The sequence below is a fragment of the Neolamprologus brichardi genome, chromosome 20 (assembly GCF_056152115.1).
Source record: "Neolamprologus brichardi isolate AB-2024 chromosome 20, ASM5615211v1, whole genome shotgun sequence".
In the NCBI taxonomy this organism is placed as follows: Eukaryota; Metazoa; Chordata; class Actinopteri; order Cichliformes; family Cichlidae; genus Neolamprologus; species Neolamprologus brichardi.
In genome coordinates, this window is record NC_142123.1 from 21,300,558 (window position 1) to 21,321,311 (window position 20,754).

The 20,754-nt window shown below is 42.9% G+C and overlaps 1 protein-coding gene across 3 annotated transcripts in view; it reads left to right on the forward strand.

Annotated features, from left to right (window-relative positions):
- The first annotated feature begins 744 nt into the window (after positions 1–744).
- The window catches only part of zbtb46 (zinc finger and BTB domain containing 46), a 60,696-nt gene continuing 40,686 nt past the window's right edge, over positions 745–20,754 (forward strand). For all 3 annotated transcript variants that reach the window (XM_087833520.1, XM_006796338.3, XM_006796339.3), the window contains exon 1: positions 745–1,019. The gene's annotated coding sequence lies outside the window, so the exon portion shown is untranslated. The remainder of the gene's footprint in view (positions 1,020–20,754) is intronic.

Here is a 20,754-nt window from a genome sequence, read left to right on the forward strand (position 1 = left end):
ACATTCCAATAAATGCACTGTTTGTTTTGGACTAGGACAGAACTTCTCACATCTGTCCCCCCTACCTTTTGTGTTAAATGTTTGCCACCTCATAATTTTCCCCAGAACTTAAAGGCATGCAATGAGAAGAAGAAGAAAAAATCCATCATGTGTGAAAAGGAGAGCTCAGGCCGAAAGTGGAATTACCCCTGACTTTTTGCCAAAAAAGAGACACTTGCAGGCCTGAGCATCACATGTCTGTCATAGGTGTTTTCCAGTCAAACTGTGTCAAACTGCAAAAGCCACTCTTGTTTTGTTTTTTTTGTTTGTTTTTTAAATCTTGACTGATCGGTGTTTTCTTGTTGTTGCCACAAGAGGGGGTAAGTTACAATAATCCCCCGGTCACTACTGAGCCCTATGGCAACAGACGCACAAGCTAGAAGACCCACGGGGGCTCATCACAGCCCCACTGCTTACATCATAACGCATATTATTATTACTATTATTACTACTACTATTATTATTATTATTATTATTATTATTATTATTATTATTATTATTATTATTATGGCCGTTTCGGAATCATTTTACATTAAATGGATATAGGCTACACATAGTGCATTCACGCTGTCTCATTTCCTGACTGTCCAGAGAGACAGCGAGAGGAGATACGGGGACACGGAGAGAGAGAGAGACAGCGAGAGAGAGCGAGAGAGAGAGAGAGAGAGCGTAGGGTTAGAACTGAGAGAGAAGGGGAGAGAGATAGACACGCACAGAAGAGGAGGAGGAGGGGGAGGCTCCTGATACCAAGACACGGAAAAGCAGGGGAGGGAAAGAGAGAAAGAAAAAGGGGCTGGTGGAGGAAGAGGAGCGGGGAGTTGGAGAAAACGGGGGATAAGACTTACAGAGAGCATACAGAGAAGAGGAAGGAGAGTACCTAGTGCTTTGGACATCCCCTCCTTTCTTCTCTTAGGCTGTCACACCAGATTGGACTCCGAAGGACCGACACCACGTCCACCCCAGACCCCATGGGGTAACAGGTATGTCTGACTTCCTTATATTACTAGTAGCTCTTTAAAAAATACAGCGTTCAGCCTCTCTCCCTTTGGTAACAGGTTTAAGATTTCATTGAGACGCGGCGGATATCGCAATATTTCCATGGCTTCAGGCTCTATCTTACCAACAATTAGTTTTCTGCCTCACGGAGCCATCGCGTCTACAGCTGATAGTTGGTGGGCGCACAGGTTGGAGACATGACACAATGCAACTCTTCACAAATCGTGGCGCTATAGTAGTTGGCCATCGGAAAAGCTACTGTATGAAGGCCTGTCTGTCTGTTTTTTCTTTCTTTCTGTTTTTTTTTCTCTCTCTCAGTGCTTTTTAGTCCAGTCCGTCGGCATCATGTTAGCCACGCAGAGTGCATTTTGACAGCGATATACCCGACCGAGTGAGCAGGCAACAGTCTGAAAGTACGCCTACCTGTTCCATACGTGACAGCCAGCTGTCTATTGCGCTTGTTGATATTTGGAGAAGCTGTAATTTGTTGAATGGATACGCATATTAAAGCCATATTTCACACATTAGGCGGCGAATTATTAAACAGATAGACCAAAAAAATCTATTCCTGTCCACTTTGCTGTGTTTTTCCACATGTGTTTGAATATAGTACCAAACTGCTTCAAATCCAAATGAATATTACTAGTATAAATGGGTAGTAAACATACTTTTTTCATTGTTAGCGCGCAGGAAGAAAATGCAGTTTCCAGTTTGCGTAATTTTCGACTGGTTTTGAGTAAAAAACCATGCACCACTTAGTCAAAGGTGCCCTTTTGACTATTCTTTTGACTTTCGAAAAAGCCCATCTTTTAGGTTAGGCAGGTGTATGTGACACTTGCCGACACATACGTCATTTTTCTCTTGGGGTTCGTGTTAGCTCCTCGAGTTTGACGAAACCACCGGATCCTGCTGAAATTTTTTACAAAGTTTTGAAAAGCATGACACGATATCGCCACACTGATTGGGGTGTGGGAGGATTGTCAAACGCACACGCCGTACCAGAAAATACGAGTGATGCTCCGTACAGCCGTCTGGAGGGGATTCAAAATGAAAGCGCTCTGAGTCTGGAAGACAAGGGCTTAAACCCTCCTCCTTCTCCCCTCGATTAACCTCCGTTTGGGGGATTTCTCCAGCTGGAAATTTCTGCTGCGTCAACACCCAACCCTAGAGTACCAGACAAGACAGAGGGGGGGATTTTGTTTGCAGATGGTGCTCTTGGGTATTTTTTTTCTTCTTCTTTTCTTTTTTTGTAATTGTTGAGGTACAGCTGATCATCATCTGATCCGTGTTGAGAGTTGAAAAGAGAGTGGCGTCAAGTGTTTTCTGTTTATTAAAGCTGAAGCGTCTCTCCCGCTCGGTCTGTCTCCAGCGCTGTGGGTACAGTGTATGTCTGCTGTCTGTGTCTGCCCTCTCAAACCGGTCAGTTCCGTCTTCCTCCATTTTCTACCATGCTTACCATGTGAGAGGGGAACAACCCCACTTCATTCACGCTCTGTAAAGAAAACGGCGGTGGGCCCCTGGCTGTTGTGCATCCCCTGCACAGCCAGGTGAGCGCTCAGCAAAGAGATCTATGTATTGCTCTAATCACTGTCCATTATCACAGGGGATTTCAAACTTTTATATAACATAAGACAAACTTAGACTGACGCTGGGATTTATTCCTCATGAGATTATTTTAATTGTTTCACCTTGTTATGTATAACCTACATCAGTTAAAGCCTGTTTTTCAGAATTGGCAGAAGCAAAGTTACAAGTTACAAAAGTCAGCGAGAGAAGGCTGAGAAGACATATACTTGGGCTTTTTTGTGCTAACACAAATCAAACAAAAACACTGCAGATTTAAATCGTGCCCTTTTGGCATATAGCTTTGTAATGCCAGTTAGATCTAGGTCTTTTCCTCTGTTTGACATCATCTAACTGGATCTCTGGGATTAAGAGACCATCAAGCCATTTTTTCAAATTGTCTTAGGCCTCTCTCTGGATTTGTCTGGTTACTTTGTCCTTCCTACTACTCAGTTAAGAGTTGGCGCTTGATATGATAAATCCTCCAAAGTCTTTTATTCAGTAATTCAATTACTGTAGGCTTGTCTGTGTGTGTGTTTGTGTGTTTGCATGCATGCCATGCACATTTTGCAAAGTCCTCATGAGGAGATGAAAGCCTAATTATCTTCTTTTAATGCCTACAATCCTCAGCTGTTCTGGCATTCAAACACATTTCAATATGCCATCCATACTGTCACCTTAGCATCTTCCACAATCCTGTCTGTGGGTCCTGACATGACATCCCAGTGGGGCTGCTTCCCTAAAGTGGGGTTGTGTAGTATCATTATTGAGAACAGTGGATGTCAGTGTTTCTGTGTGTGTGTGTGTGTGTGTGTGTGTGTGTGTGTGTGTGTGTGTGTGCGTGTGTGTGTGTGTGTGTGTGTGTGTGTGTCTGCACCTCCATCTGTGTGTTCCACGGGGAGAATATAATACAGACCAAGACAACAGTTACAAGGATGAGTGGAGGAGGAGTGTAGGCGAGATCGCCCGAAAGATGGAAAAAATATTAGCTGCGCGTGTTCTTGTGGGACTGCAAAGCAGGATTTGAAGCACTTTACACTTGTGCATTCTCTCATGAATGGACCTTTTGAAGTTGATTAAACAAGATTAAGTGCATCAGCATGACTTTTTTGTCTTTTTCTCGGTTGAAACCAAAGTTTCCCATCGTGTTTGCTGGAGGCTGGCGGAGGTTGTTGCACTGAATAATATCCACACGCCGCAGCAGATTTTGGACATCTGTGGGAAACGGTGAGGGTGTGGCTGTGTGTGAATAGAGGGTGAGAAAAGGAGAAAGAGGGTTCTTGGTTTGGGTGGTGGTCAGGTATGAAGCTCCACACTATGGCCTCTTCATTGTGTGCGTGTGTGTATGAATGCAAGCCTGTAGCTGTGTAGGTGGTGCTCAGGTTGTGGGCTGAACTGTGTGGTAGCGAGTTGGTCGACTTCAGCTACGCAGACCCTGGGGATGTAGTGTACTACACCCTCACAACATCAAGCGTGTGTTCATATAAACAGCGTGACAATACTCTATACAGTAAGTTTATCTAATTTACAGTACATTTTCCCGAAAGATAGAAGGATCAGTGCTCCACAAAGACACATTTGTCCCTGTTAACAACCTTGTACTTGATTCATCTCCCTGTCTCTATCTCTCCCTGCCAGTTTTCTCAACCCGATTGCCCCTCAGAGCTTACTTGTTAATGGGAACACCTGTTTGGTTAATTCACTGCAAAATGAACCACTTACTCTGGCATGTACATGTCTTACATGACACAACACATCTCTCTGGAGTTTTGTGACAACTCTGTTTCCTACCTGTTACATCGTGGATATTATAATTCTCACATCTATTTCATTTTTAGACAGTTTGGCACATATTAACCCCCCACCTGCCCCTACCCATATCTCCACCAGTTCCATCCCCCCATTTCGTAATAGCTCCCGAGGCCCTTTAGCTTAACTGGTTCTATAGCTCATTGTGCAGGGATGAATACAGGTGTTCCTAATCCCCATGGGGTTACACGGATGCTGTGGGGGATGTGTGTGCGTCCGTGTATTTGTGTGTAACAGCTGGCTTCCCTTTCTACTCATTTGACATGCTCTATCTGCCCCCAGCAGAGAACAGGTGAGTTTAATCCATCCCCACCCCAGACCCGCACACATGTGCAGAATTACTCCCTACCTCTCACATATATCTTAATATTTCAGAGCGTTGTTTGCGCTCACGGGACGTCAATGAAAATACCAATCTGTTAAGTTCCTTTCTTTCGTTACTTTGTCCCTGAATTTTAAATTAAAAGGTCGTTTCCAGTTTTTAATCTTTTTTTTTTTTGTCTTTTACACTTCAGAAGAAAGATTGAAGTCCTGAAGGAAAATTTAAATTTGATTGCTGCTAAAAATAAATGCAAGGGAATTTTGAAAATTTTTGCTTGGGAGCTGTTGATATTGCAAAACACCTTTTTGGATCACACATTCCTGAGAAAACAGATGACGGATTTCACTTTGCGTGCTCTCACCAGGGTGTGTTTTTCTTTTATTTAGGAATGTGGAGCAGAACGGCTTTTTTTCCAGGGAGCCATCATCACACAATGCTTATCAGCTTCATGAGCAATTTTCTGGAATTGGCAACATTATCTAACAGCAGTTATCAATTGCATCAATGCGCACATTTGGGCCAGCTTGTGAAAACGGATCAGATCCTCTCCATTATTTCATCACCGGACTTCTAATTGTTGCTTTAATATTCTGTGCGTTTTCACTTGCTCGGAAGCTGTCAAAACAAAATTGCAACAAGTGAAGTGATGATGGCAGTTTTGCACGTCAGGTAATGCAGGCCGGTTAGATAACAAACACATATTATCTTCCAGTTAGCATTCTGTCTGTTGGTAATAAACAAACAAGAGACAAAACAGAAATTATATCTGTTTTCTTATCCCTTTAAGCTTGCTTATTTACACTACATATTTCTCCGTCTCAGGCAGTTAGCAACTGTGCCCTTCATGTTTTTTTCATTAACGCCTTTGGTGTTAAGCTACAGATTACCCCATGTTTTAGGATATTCTGACTCAAACTTTTATATCTCTGTGGGAAGTATGAAAAAAATCAGCTTTTTAGAGTTAATCTGTCTTGCATCCAAGTTATTAAAAAAAAAGGACTGATCACAGTAATTTTCAAAAGAATGACACACAAGAACAACGTCTGCGTTATGAACCTGTGATACTGTTTCACCACTCTCTAGTAATGAGCTGACATGGGACTGATTAGCGTTGTTGTTCGCATGATTTGCTTTTGTTGATAAAAAACATATTTTATCTTACCCAGACTTTCTTGCCTCTTTCTAGATGATTAAATGATTTCTGCCTCTTTTGCAAATTGTTTTACTCGCCCTTGAATATTTCCAGTTGTCACTGTTTTTGGCTCAGTGTCATATGTATATATGCTGGGTAGGCTGTCCTTAATGCATAATCATTACCTGGCGTGGATGAACGGGTAAACCAGTGAAAATACAGTCTGCACGAGCGCGCGCTCAGTTGAATTATTTTATCAACAAGATAGTTGGCGTCCTCGTCTCTCCACTTTGCAGAAAGGTCACCATCTCCTTAGTCAAATTTATATAAGCCATTAAAAACTTGAAGGTTTTTGGGCTTAGAAAAACCTCTTTGTTGAGGTCTGGAGTTTGCAGACTGTTGAAAGCTTCATATAAGTACATGGTTGTTAGTTGTTATTTTCCCAGTGAAAGAGTTTGTCTTTTATACACATAGTGTGAGCATTTGATGAGAAATTGAGCGGCTTTGAGCAAATACATCTTTAGAAACAGTCAACTAGCCTCGGGCTCTGGCTGGTGAGAGATTTCCATATCAAAGCTCAGGTGAGAGAACGAGACAGGGGAGGCAGAGCGAGGAAGGAAAAGAGGGAACGTGAAGGAGAGAGAATGGGGAGGGGGGTGACTGTTTTGGACGAGGGGTGGTGGTGGTGATGAAACAGACATTCATTCCAAAAGCGCTCTAGCCCTTGTTATTCTGTCGCTTTTTTTTGTGCAGCACAGTTTAGTCTGTGTGTGTCAGTGCTGTCTGTCTCAATCTAAACTCCTGCATAAAAAAAACACACACACAGAAAGGAAGGTTGGCAGGACTCAAATACAAACCAGCACCTTTCTGTACTCAAATAGCACACAAAAACTGTCTCTACAACCTTATGTTGACTGGCTCTGACCGCAGAAACAGTGTGTGGAGCAGAGAATGGTTTTCTCCCACTAATACTGAATAACATCTGACCTGTAAGCTTCTGCCAATATTTGGATCTCAGTTTAATATTAGTACTGTAGCATAGAGCCATCATTTTCCCTGGAACTATTTCTCTTCTTTAGCTATAAGTATCAGACCTGACCCCATGGAATTGATGGCGACACTCTAATTAATGGATAGAGTTTTCGTTTGACGCTTTCAAAGATGTGTGTGTGCCTCCGTATGTGTGTGCGTGTTTCTGACGAACATTATTCAGCTTTGTAGAGTTTTGTAATCCAGCCATGGACTCAGGCTAGAGTGCTAAAGTGCTGCTAACAAGGCCTGTTTAACATTCTCTCCCCTGCTCAACATACAATTATTCCACTTCGCTGCCATTAACATGTACAGTAGGACTGGGCTTTTAATTGGCCTGATATGACTAATGCCAGATCAACTTGGATTTGCTAATTAGTTTTTGCTTTAAAAGTGCCATCAGGACATGAAATATTCATTGATGTGAGGTGGAGCGAGGACTGTGGGTGGTATTAGTGGGATATTAGTGGTATAGGCAGGCTGCTCGAATGTGCTGGGAGAAGAGATTGAACCTACGTTGGCCTGTTGTGGTCGGTTATTCATACTTTGGGTGAGGTGTTAGTTTTTTCGTCATAATTTCAGACACCCACACACACACACACACACACACAAAGAGAGACACGCACACAGATTCGTTGCGCTCACGCACGCATGCACACCACCTCCTTTCTCAACATCACAAGGCCACCTCGTCGTCTCCAGCCTCCACCTCTTCTCTCTTTCTCTCCTGCTCTCACTTCCCCCTGTGCCCTTCTCCCCCTTCCCATTATTTCATCTCCTATTTTTTTCTTCTTGCCTTCTCATCTCACATCCTCTTCTCTCCTAACCTTTCTGCGTTCCTTCACTTTGCCCTAGCCCCCCCGTTGTCCCCGCGCCCACCTCCCCTTGCTCCGTCCAAGCTATATCAACCTGGCTTTTTTCTCTCCAGGCCTCTTCTTCCTCATCCTCTCCCTCCACTTCCTCCTCCTTCTCCAAATTCTCCTTTTCTTTTTTTCCCCTCCCACTCCTTAATCTTCCACCTCTCCTCCTCCTCCTCCGTCTCTCCTCCACCACCCCCTCCTCTGCTGTAAGTGGGCCAGGTGCCTCATGTGGCCTCCCCTACTCCATTTCTCATTTTTACCCTCCCTCTACTCCTTTTCTCATTTTTACCCTTTCTCTGTTCCCTTTCTCATTTTTATCCTTCCCCTTGACCCTAGCGCATATTTATACATTCTGTTAATATGAAAGTTGCAGGGTCCAGTTTTCTGCCAAATACACCAACAGACTTAGCTCAGATGCGGTATTACCTGTGAAGATAAGCCGTTCAACTTGCAGTAAGTTTTCTGTTTGGACTGGAGGAAGTTATTTCACTTCAGAAAGGTTTTAACAAAGCTTTTTTTTGTTGTTCCAAAACCACGTCCTTTGTGTGTTTACATGTGAAATTCATAAATCAACGAAACAAGTGGACCTTTGTCATAGTGGCCGTACATTTTATGGGCTCTTCAGCATCAGTGTAGTTCCCTTTATGAACAAAAGAGGTGAAGCCAATCCACATGGGAACAGAAGTGAGTAGGTTCACATCCCTTTTTCGGTGGCAAGGGGCAAATTTCCCCAACGGCCCTGTCACCACTCTTTCCAACACCGCATTTTCAAACATGTACAGGCACACACACACACACACTAACTGAAACATGCATATGTAAGCGTCATTGTTGCTGTCTTTTTGTTCTCTTCTAGCACAGTGAGATGGCATTGAGCTTTTCACCTCTCTCTCTATTTTTTTCCTCACCCTTCCTCTTTTCACTCATTGCCATTCTGTCTGCCTTTGTCTGTAGCTGGCTCTATCCCCGTGCCCTCATCTTTTTTACTCTATCTTTTTCACCCCCGCATCCCTCCCTCCCTCCCTCCTGTCTTGTATCTCACCTCCCCCCTCCTGGTTGTTTTGGTGTGTGTGCTGGTGTGTCATGAAGGGGGTGGCAGTTGATTGGTGGTTGGTGGTTTGGACAGACACCTGATACTGGCACTGGCTCACAATGTGGGAATGTGTGACTTCTTCAAAATTAGGTTTCCGTGGTGGGTGTTGTCCTTAGCGATGGTGAGCACCATGGTGAGAGTTTACACAGTGGTCCTTTTGTCCTTCCCTCGCTCATTGTGTTTCTTATGCCTTCTTCTCTTTATGAATTTACAGTTCTTTCCATTGCTGTCTGGGGGTCGGGGAGGTGGGCGGGCAAGCAGTAGTTCCAAAAGCCTGCAAGCCATCGCAGCAGTCAACAGGTGACAGTCAGCGTCACGTTCAACTTAATGCTGGCTGAGTGAAGAGACAGACAGATAAGGAGGGAGGGGGTGACAGAAAATGAGGTATCAGGACCGAAGTGAGGATTGAAGTGAAGCGTTTGTCTGATCAAGCCTCACTTTTCATCAGTCACAGTGGACATAATGGCCTTGAGCCACTCTTCCGTCAATGCAAATGTAAAAAGTCCCTTTTTATAAAAAACAACAACAACAACAACAACAACAACAAAACAATTACATTCCAACAAAAGAAACTTTACTTGAAACTTTACCTTAAATCCACTTCTTTTTTTTGCCAGAAGCTTTCGGAGGTATGCCATTAAAATGGAGCAGTTACTCCATGCACAGCACAGCAGTGAAACAAGGAAGACAAAGAGTGTAATTGATTTTGTATCTTCACTGATTACTCTAAGAATTTAGTCAGAAGAGGAGCTACAGCCTTTTTGTTGAAGAGGTAGAGTCTCCATATTGATGCTATGCATTGACTAAAACCTGTGTCATGTACTAAACTCTTGAGTCTTGTGGACTTAACACTAAGTGTTTAGTTCTCCAGAAGTCCACTAAGCAGTGCAGTAGATGAGAAACCTAATGAGTCTATACTGATGGTTTTCCATACTCCCTCCTTCTTCTTTTGCAGCTTGAAGGCTACTTTTTTCCACCTCCTTCCATTTCTGTTGCTTTTGTATTAGTTCCCTGTCTCTCCTCCTCTCTTTCCGTTCTCTTACATCTCCTGTCTCCCTGCCTCTTTCTTACCCTTCACTGTCTCTTTTCTGACTCCAAAATGCGAGTCTCTCTATATTTAGATACTCTTCTCCTCTCCCCTTGATTTCTCTCCCTTTATCTCACCTCCTTTTTTTTCTGCCGTTGAAGGACAGATTTGCAAAAGCACTCCAAGATTCCTCAGTGTTGTATAGCAGCTGCTTTTTGATCAGCTTGATGAGTGACAACACAGCCCCGGGCTATTATATACAAATGTGTTTTTATAAACGCTTCGCTCACTATATGTAAATCCCAGAGCTGCTCAGTAGTACAGTTAGTTTTGGGAGTGTTAGTCACGAGTGAATATTGTATGTGGAGTGCTAAGCTAATACAGTACAATAATGTGGTTTTTTGTTGTTGTTTTTTTAAATATTTTGTTTTATGTGCGCTCCAGAGTATTTGTGAATAAGATTAGCAGGGAGTAAAGTCTCGTAATATTTGCTCAGGGGGGATGCAGGGTATGCCTGTTGAACTTGTGAGTACACACTTAAGCTGTTGTGGCTTTTTTTTTTTTTTGCTCCCCTCTTTGCGTGAGCTCATTGTAAGCTGTGGCCCAGTGTGGATTTGAGAAAGATGCCTCTGTTTGCTGTCTGACAGAGCGACAGTCTCACCAAGTTACCCTAACACACACAGACACACTTTCTGGACGCCCGCCTCGGCACCAGATAGCGACTGGCCACCAGCAGTGAGTCACCATCATTCAGTCATTCAGCTGTACATCGAAAAACCACACACTCCAACAAACAACAATTAGCTTTCAGCTGTCAGACATTTCAGACGTGTAGTTCTTAAGGCCTACTATACAACGTGATTTTTTTTTCTTTTCTTTTTTTTTTTACATTGTCTTCCTCCTCTCCTGGTAACCCTTTGTCTCATTTCCTCCTCACTGTTCACTTGCTTTATGTGTGTATATGTGTGTGCTTGTGTCCTAGTGTGTGTTCTTGCCTGAGACCTTTGGAGCTGGTGGCTGCAGTGACTGTTTTAACAGCTCGGGAACAGCCTGCTTGTGTTCTTTGTGGTGCAGTCATGTACAGTCGTGTCTAGCTGAGTCGTGACAGGTTGCTTTTTTGCTGTGACAGGTTTTGTGTTAAGACCTATGAGAGGGTCTGGACAACCACACACACACACACATTTGCACACACACACACAACGAGTGGCTCGCTGGCATGGAGAGAAAGAGAGAGAGAGAGATCAGAGTAAGTGTTAAATGTGAGTTCTGAGCCAGTCCGTAGCCTTATATTGTCATCATCGCTCTGGCCACAAAGCCATTTGGTGCTTTTGAAAACAGAACTGAGATTTGCCAAAATAAGAGAAACTAGAGGAGACGAGACGAGGGGATATAAAACCAAGCCCAGGGGAGAAAAGTACAATAAATGAAAATTATGCCTTTTAAACAACTTGAGTCATCATTTTTGTAATTTTATTTCGTTTGGGCTTTATTGTGACAGGATGGTTTGAGAGTGGATGAGAAAGTTTAAGCGGGGTGAAGATACGCAGCAAATGGCTCGGGGTAGAATCAAATCTTGGCCTCTGCAGCACATATTTTACCTGCTCAACCCAGTGAGCACCCTACTGTAGTTTTGTTTTTTAGTACCTGCTGTAGTCCAACTCATTAATGGGTAGAAGTCAAACAGCAGAATCTCTTGCTTCTTTTATGTCAGGTTTTGGCCAAGCTTAACCTTTTGTGCAAGGAAACATATATATATGGGAACTTGATGTGCAACATATCACTGAAATGAACAAGTCACAAAAGTTAAAGAAAGCCCAATAATAATATCATTCAATTACTCTCTATAGTTGAATTTTTGTAGTTTAAAGTATTTCACCGAGTGCCCTAGAAAGGGTTAACGCTACGGCACCCAGCACCACTTTTGTTATTCTTTTTCTATGTTTTATGTGGAAGTACAGTACTTAACTCCCTGCGCAGAGTCTAGGTTGGATGATATGTTAAATGTTTCCAACTGGGTGCTGTCAGTTCAAAAACTGGTGACTGCCAATATATTCACAAAGTTGTGAATGTGGTGTGGTGTGTGTGTGTGTGTGTGTGTGTGTGTGTGTGTGTGTGTGTGTGTGTGTGTGTGTGTGTGTGTGTGTGTGTGTGTGTGTGTGTGTGTGTGTGTGCAGGGAACCCCTACACCCATATGCACTTGCTTGTTGTAATCAAAGCAAAATCTCCTCTCAGATATTTGTTTGGTTTTAAACTGGACAAAACCAGCAAGCTTTGGGGGTCCAAGCGGAAGCTATAAGATGTTAGGAATCTTTGTACACTTTAACTAAACAACCTTATATGTTATTAAATGATCAATATCTCCAACCAGTAATGTGCGACGGTTGTTGCTTCTGTTAGCTCGCATGCTTGTCTGACATGAGAACAGAGACTTTCACACCGGTTCTTTGTTCTGCAGTACTTAACATCAACTATACAATGCCAGGTCTCCGCTGCACTAGATTTGCCGTTCAGAATCTCGCTTTCAATCTGTCAGTGTCTGTGTACAACTGCAGCTCGACACAACAAAAAGGAGACACTGCGCAGCTATTCAGCAGTTGCATTTTACAAGTTTGGTATGTACCCAGAGGCAGGCGGCTAGATCGGCAGAATAAAGAGACAAAAGCATAAACAACAAATATCAAATCTCAAAAAAAGCACCCAACACTAACAGAGCCCTAAATTCAAAGTAATCAGGGGTCTTTTGGGATGAGCTTAACCCTCAACAGGGAGTGGTAGTGTCGTGATGGTCGCAAATCATTTGTTTGCAGGGAACAAATCTCCAAAAAGAATTATACATTCACTACATTCATCTTACTGCACTTGTTGTTTTTCTTCCACTTCTCTGTCAAACATAAAATCAAATCAGCTTCACTCACCACCTATGGCCAATGACAGCCAATGATGCATGCTGTAAGCTAGCATATGATTGGCTAAGAACTAAACCTGGGACTAAGAGGATAAGCTTACAATGAATAAACAGGGGCTGAGAGCTGAGAAATGCCAGAAGTGTAGGACTGATGGAGTTGGTGAGTTAGTAGGTGAATGAGAGCCTCAGATAGACTACCTCTTGGTCACGACAGAGTGAGGGACACATGCTGGAAATAATCACTGCAGTATACCGTATACTGATGCAGTGACAGGAGTGAGTTGGTGACTGAACCACAGCAAATAGTTTATGCAAATAAAAATTAACAATGCCCCCCTCACAAAAAAGTGAAATTTCTCGCATCACCAGTAACTGACCTTACAAATTCTCTTTTACCAAATGGAAGTCCCTGCAGCTCGTTTCCAAAATCATGTGGAAAGCCATTTCAGTAAAGCGGAGACTGAGGTGTTCACTAAGAACTTTTAATGTTACATGTGTTGTGATCTGGCATCCACATATTTATGCAGTTATGCAGTACAGTTGGTCAAAGTTTAACTTGAAAGTCTGTTAGCAAAAGCTGTCTTCAAGTTTTCGTCTGCATAATTTTCTTTTTCTTTTTTTTTTGCTTCAGCTTGTGTTCCTAATGTTATTTTTTCAATAGGACTGAAAATACAGAAATAACCTTGGTGTTTATAAAGAAAGAGGGAGAATTCATCTGTCCCAGCAGTCCAGATAATCTACTACTCTCCCTCATGAGGAAGGTAAAAGACATGATGCATTTGTGATCCATCAGAATACTCTTTTTCTTAAATAAAGATTTCAAGAAGCCTTGGACTAATCCTGCTATTAGACAATGCCAAACGTTAAAACCTGCACGTCCCATAAATTTCCTCAGACTATCAGGGGTTTGTGAATCAGCAGATGAGTCTCTGAACTATTCCAGTCATGAAACTTGGGTTTCACACCAACAGACCACATAAGGTGATGTGATCATTCTCACAAGTGACCTTCCCCCACCACTCCACCCCCATCTCTAATGCCACACTTACACCACTTGTCTCCACCCACCTAAAAAACCATAAACGAACACTTCCTGTTGGTGATTTCACTTCCACGTACAAACGTTTTTCACAAACCAGTAGCCTTTTCCCGTCTTTACCTGCACATGCATTGCAGGTGATTGTGGAAGATTCTAGCACTGGCTGTTAGATCTTTGAATAATACCTGCTCATTTGCAGCAATTTATTTATCAGGGTGCTCCCTCTGTCTGGCTAGTCCCGGTCCCCTTTCTGTTGATGACGGCATGTATGGAAGAAACGACGCACTGTCTGGAGATCTGCTCTCATCCTTTCACGCGCTTCATATCCTCCCTTTCCTTTTTGTTGCTTCCTTGCTTCCTTTATTTCCAGCTCTCGCTTGTTTCTCTCTGTCCTCTCACCTTTCCTCCCTCCGGTATAGCCCTCTTTCGTTGTATTACAGTCCATGGCTGCTGCCTCCACCCCCCCAACCCCCCAAGCCTTGCGCTTCTCCCTCCCACTCCCTCCCCCCCTCCTTTCATTTTGGGTTCTCCGACAGTGGTAATGAGATGTTTCATTATTTGCATTTCACAGCTTTTAATAGAGGGAGAATTTAGGCTAAGCCCCGGGTCGTCAGTCAGGGAGTTACCATGGGAGACATAGCAGGCTTAGGGGCCTAGAGAGAAAGATAGCCCAGAAACTACATTCACATACACACACACACACACACACACACAGACACACATCTTGGAGTGTGAAGGAGGAAGACACAGGAAAGAGACAACAGAGAGATGGTCACATGGATCTTCTCACCCTTTTTTTAAAACTCTAAAATATTAAGTAGTGTTACAGGTTGCAAGGCATTTAAGGTGAAGTTGAAACCCAGCCAGGGTATTTAAGGTAAAGGACATCAACAGCAGTGTGTTTGAGTCTCACCTCTTTCCCGGTCACTCCGGGATGATCCCAGTCCATCCTTACTATGACCGGATTTCCATTAGATCACTCTAGGCTTAACACCTGCCTGGCTGAAGGTGAGAATGCATGGTGCCGGAAAACGTCTGGAGCTGCTTAACCGTATAGATCAGTGGGACGGAATGATGGGAGGGTTGTAGAGGCTGATCTTTTTGGATGTGCAACAATAAGAAGAAGTACAGGTAACTACATGAAAGTCTTCAGGTGAAAATAAGGGAGGAGCGGGTATTGTCTTTGGTCAGTGTGTGCAAGGTGTGACCAAGGATGGAAAAGCAAGGGATGAAGGGAGTTTTGCTAAGTCTCCCTAAGCCTCCCGGATCCTCTTTGGTGCCTCTCCACATGACATGGCTATCCTTCTTTGAGTCAATCTCTTCCTCCACCTTGGCTCCTTGGATGCCGGCCAGTGAAACAGAGAGCGGGCAGAGAAAGGGAGAGTGAGGTAGAGGTGCAAAATGTGGCATGATTAGAGCTGGTGGGGAAGGTGGAGAAAATAAAGGTGGACAGATGGAGGGCGTGTGATAAAAGAAACAAGGGAGACAGAAAACAGAAAACCTACAGGGAGATTTAAAGAAGTCAGAAACGGAGATAAAATGACAGACAAGAGATTAGCAATAGTTTTTTTTTTTTCAACTGACAATAAAGGAAAAAGCAGCTAAGAACAAGCCATCTAATAGCTTTGTTGTTTTATTTTTTTTTTCTAATTGCTTGCATGCTTGCCTGGGCCTGGCTCTGTGTCATATGCATGTGTTTGAGTATGTGTGTGTTATTTTTGTTCGTGCCCGCCTTGTTGATGGACTGCCACCCTGGCTTGTCCCGGAAGGCTGCCAGCTCCGTCGGATTGGGGATTAACCCCGGGATAATGGCCTTGATGCCCAGTTGAGTGGAAGCAAAGCTGTTTAAAAAATATTGGCTGCCTGAGTCACTCTCCCCTCTCTTCCTGTCTCCCCCTCTTTCTATCTTCTCTCTCCATCGTTCTAGCCTTGGCGTTTCTGTGATTCTCTGCTCTGGCTCTTTTTTTTTTCTCTGTTTTTCAGTGGTCTTTATCTCTTCCATTCTCATCTCTCCAGCTCTACGTTTTTTTTCCCTCTGTCTCCCTTTTGACTCTTCACCTTGCTCCGTTTTCGCGTAACCTCGTCCCGCATTCAACGCGACCTCTTGTAGGACCCTGATTTGTAAAGTGTTCGGTGAACATCGATAACACTCATCACACATTCAGTTTTACATTCAAAATAATAAACCTTGAAATTCAATAGAACGTTTTTTGTTTTGTTTTTTAAGTAGTGGAAGCAGTAGATTTGAAACTAGAAAGTAACAGCTGCCCTGTGCCACACGTGTATGTAAGAACAGTGTCTCTATTGTTCAGCCGAATATCATTTTAATTCCCTTTATGCATGTTCTAATTTGTTCCAGTACTTTTCTCTCATTACGCAGAAAAAAAACAGTCCACTCACATTCAAATAAGCAAATTCTTACTTCTTCTTATTTTTGTCGGTATTAGTGTCAAAAAGCCACGTAATATAAACAACTTATTTTTATTCTACTTTGTTTAAAAGGTTAACACAGCGCATAATCATTCAGTTCAGACCTGCCACCTCAGTTCCTTTTTCCACAGAAACTGCCTGCTCTGATATGATAGGGTGATGGTGCAAGTCAGTACTAGAAAATATGCAAAAAGGAGCGTGTTGCCTTTTTAGCTTAACTGATAAAATTTTGTAGCTCAGGCATGAAGCCGGGGTGGTTGACAGCATAAATGCCAGCTCTTGGCTACCGAGTCCCGCTTTGATATTCCTCTGCCTACCTCCTTATATTCATTCACTTCTTCAATCTCTGGCCAGTTTCTATTGCATCCTCCCCTGCTGATTGTCAAAGACAGTGCCAAGATAATGATAGGGATGTTAAACGGGGGGAATTCAGTGTAATAAGGCCTGCTTTTGTTTATGAATTAAATGAATTGATCTTGTATTAGTAAAGATAAGAGATCTATTGCAGCACTGTGCCCTTTGGCATGTATTCTGTAATGTGCTATGCTCATTATTTTGAACATAAGTCTAATATTTGATCTCGTTTAGCTGCCGTTGGTCTCCACAGACTCTTGAAAGAAATATCTGTAACAACAATGTAAATGCAAAACACAGAAAAGTGGTGTAAATGAACCAAAAGAATGTTATACGTGGAAAAACAAGTTCACGCTGTACTTTAAATGTTTTTAAAAATGTTTTCACTCTCATGATTTTATCAGTTTGTTTTTTTTCTCTTGATTTATTAATGGCTTTATTTATTTATGTGGCCACTCAAAATGGGGGCTGTGTGAACTCTGTGTTCACTCAGTTTGACATGCCGAACTCATTTTATCAAATAATGAGCTGAATTGTTACATTTGTCGAGCAGAAGGCCACAATTTGAATTTGGAGTGATTAGCTGAGGGTGGCGGTTTTGCGAGCAGCACATTGGCCACTTAATGATAATTTGCCCTGACCAACTGGAAATCCTTTAATTCAAAATAAATACAACTGCAAACTGCCCAGATAGTGCTAACATGCACATGAAGGAATTTTAAAGCCAGTTAATCTGTGTACCTGCTGACAGGAATGTTAATGATGGCTGAATCAACAGACACCAAAAGTGCTTTTGAGCGAGTTGTATTTGCTAAAATATGTCGTGCAATCCCATATTATTACCCTGTGCGAAGATGTTGCGCATGTTGTAACTTTTTCATCCAGAGTGATGTGCGAATCCCTCGTGGAATCTCAGCGTTGGCCTGCCGTGAAAGCTCTGTGTTAAACCCTAGTACAAACAAAGTATCGCTCTGCCTTTGATCCACAAGGACCTTGCGCTCCGTCTCCCCTCGGTCCTGTGCGGTCAAGGAGGCAGAGAAGTGGCTCAGAGGGACAGGCTGCATTAAGAGAAACAGAAGAAGGAGGAAGCCCCATTCTCTCACTCCATCACACGTCTCATCTCTTTAGTCGTCTGGCTGGGGCCTAAAGTGACTTTGCCGTGATGTGACCAGGACAAACCGGGTGTGATGCCATGACGGCTCTGCTAAGCGTGTGAACGTGGGTGTTTTTAGTTCTTGCATGTGTATTGTGTATTTAGGGGCAGGGACTGAATGTGTGTGCGTGTTGTGAGGGGAATGGTGCTTTTGATTTTGTATGTGCGCGCGCGTGTGTGTGTGTGTGAAGAAAGGAGGGGTTAAGAAGGACAGTCACTTTTGATTTGGCCTCAGAAGGGTGACAGGGACTTGGAGCTCCAGTGGCATGCTTTACTGAAACAATCTTCTCTGACCTCAAACAGGCGCACACAGACTGTCAGCCTGCCTCCTGATGACTTGTTCCTTGCTTCTTTTTTTTATTATTTATTTTTCACTTTTGCAGTGAAATTTCATAGAAGGATGAAAAGCTTTTTCTTCCTGCTGTGTGACATCCTGAAAGCAGGCTTTAGTTTCTGTAGCCTTGGTGAGACTGCTAATGCTTTGGATGAGACGCAAAAGTCTCTGGCTCGCTCTCTGTATGGCTGATTGTTTGACAAGTTCATTTTACCTTGCCTTCCAGTCTTGCATCAGATATATACAGTATATTTGAAAAAAAGTAATGATTTAATATAACTGCAGGCTGTACTCATATTGTAGAAGGGATGGGTTTTGGTCTTGGTGATTCTGGGGTAAAAAGGCGGAGACCTTTGAGGAAGAGAGAAGCTACTATGAACACGATGTTTATGTGTAGTTCAGGATTGGTTCCTCTGGAAAAGGAGTCTTTGACTGGAGGGATTTGGACATGCTGAAATTAAACAAGCCAATTAGGCAAGCAAAGAGTTTAGAGGTCAAAGCGCTCTCCATTAAAGCTGCTTTTCTCTACCTAACGACTAACTCAGTATGTCTCGAGTCTGTTGAGGCAATAAATCTGATTATACCTCTCCCTTTCTTTCTCTTTTTCTCTCAGTCACTGCTGTTTGGGGTTTTTTTTTTCTTGTTTTACACTCCACTGGTTGCTGCTTTTGGTAAATCTAAGGCATCATTTAACATGTTTTGGGGTGCAATTCTAGCTGCGCGCTCACATTACGTTCAACCAAACTCAACGACACCTTTTTTGTACCTGGTCTATTGTATCAGAGCACTACCACAGGGCCATTATCATTAGATCTATGGACATCCATCACAGCAGAATATGAAAAGTCGCAACTATACGCTGATAAGGATTGCAAGCTGTATTTAAAATAAGTCAAATCAAATTACAATCACATTTTCTTTCCCCTCATCTCGTGGTGCATAGCACTGATGCACGATATCTGTGTCAGACGTTTCTGACTTCTCTCAGTTATAGATGTGCAATGAATTTTGTTACAAACTGATTCCTGCACAGGCTGTAACTAATGGTTGTTTTCATCACCTGCTAATCTGCCGGCTTTTTCAACTTAGACGTTAATCCCTCTCTCTACACACCGTTAAATAATAATGAACATTCCTATAGTGCAATTTTAGAAAGTCCAAGGTGATTCTTAAGATGTCCTTTGTCCAACTTTGATTTTAAAACCCAAAGAAATTTTGGTTAGTGTGACAAAGAAACACAAAATTTTTTATTTCTTTTCCCTTTTTTTCATGTTACTCATTCAGTCGAGAGCTCATCTTTGTAACACAGACGGAAACAGGCTGATCCTAAATGTGTGAGCGAAGACATTATTGCTCCACCTAATGACTTGCTATAGCTGACTTCCTCTAAACTACCAACAAATCTATGTCTGAAATGGTGCTGACCGCTGCTGAACGGGTGTGTGTGTGTGCTGTACAGTGACCCTTTATTTCTCCATCCATGTTGGTTGGTAGAAAAAAAGCCAGGCACAGAAACCACAGGAATATGTCTCAGTGAATAAATGACTCCTTTTGTGTTTTATGTGGCTCTGAGAGCAAGTCTATCTTATAGACTTGTCTATACAATTGGATGTGCCAGTGGCCCTGAGAGAAGAAGAGCAGAGGGATGAGGAGCAGAACAGCTATGTCTTTAAAGCCGCTCGGTTTGTCCTCAGAGGTGAGAGGTGAAGACTCTCAATACCTCTATCAGAGCAATGCAGAAAGGAAAAAATATTTCAAGGTTAAACTGCCAATAGATTTTTTCTGAGAAATGTGTGAACTGGTGGATAAAAGCATTGCGTCAAAACGTACCTTTTGAGACTTTGAGGGACACTGTTATTCTACCTTCACACTTTCCTCCTCCTCGCAGTTTTTTCTCTCTCTGACGAACACCAATCAAAGCAAAAGATTTTGAGCTTGCTTTGCATTGATTGTTTTTTTTTTTTCTACTTGTGCAAGGCAGGCTTCACTAGTTGTCACCATCACTCCATCCACTTGTCCACTGCTGTTCATAGGAGGTGTGTTTGTCCAAGTGGACGTGGGAGACACTGTGGATTTATCTGATCTTACAAGCCATCAGGTTGAGCAGAGCTTTGCTAAACATGACCTGAAGTGTGCCGGCCCCCGAGCAAACGCTGCTGTCACCTTGGCCAACCCGAGCTGTCATCTCTTAGAATGGCCCATGAGAGCTGACAGCTGTGGCGTTCCCAAAACAAATCACTGCTGCGTTTGGTAACACTCTGCGTCCCCACGATTTAGCCCTCACCGAGACAAGAGCAGGAGCGGCGGCTGCTAATGCTCTGGCTAATGTACTGCCTGCATGTGTGGGTCTTCTTCTTCCTCTCTCTCCCTCTCTCTCTTTCACTCTCTGTGTGCATGTACATGTTTGTATTTGAAAAATCTTAATGTGGTTTCTCTTTGTTTTCCTGCCACCTTCTTCCCTGGTTCAACATAACGATGTTCACGTCTCCCTTTGTCTCCTTCTTCACTCCCCTCGCTATGGCCTTTTCCTGCAGCGCTTCTCCAGTGTTTGAGCTCACAGTACATCTTATGTGTCACCTAACCTGTGCACAGCAGGCTATACTGTTTCATCTACATTCAAAGGAAAAAAAATGATAAAAAAAACAAAAAACAAAAAGACAAATCAGAAA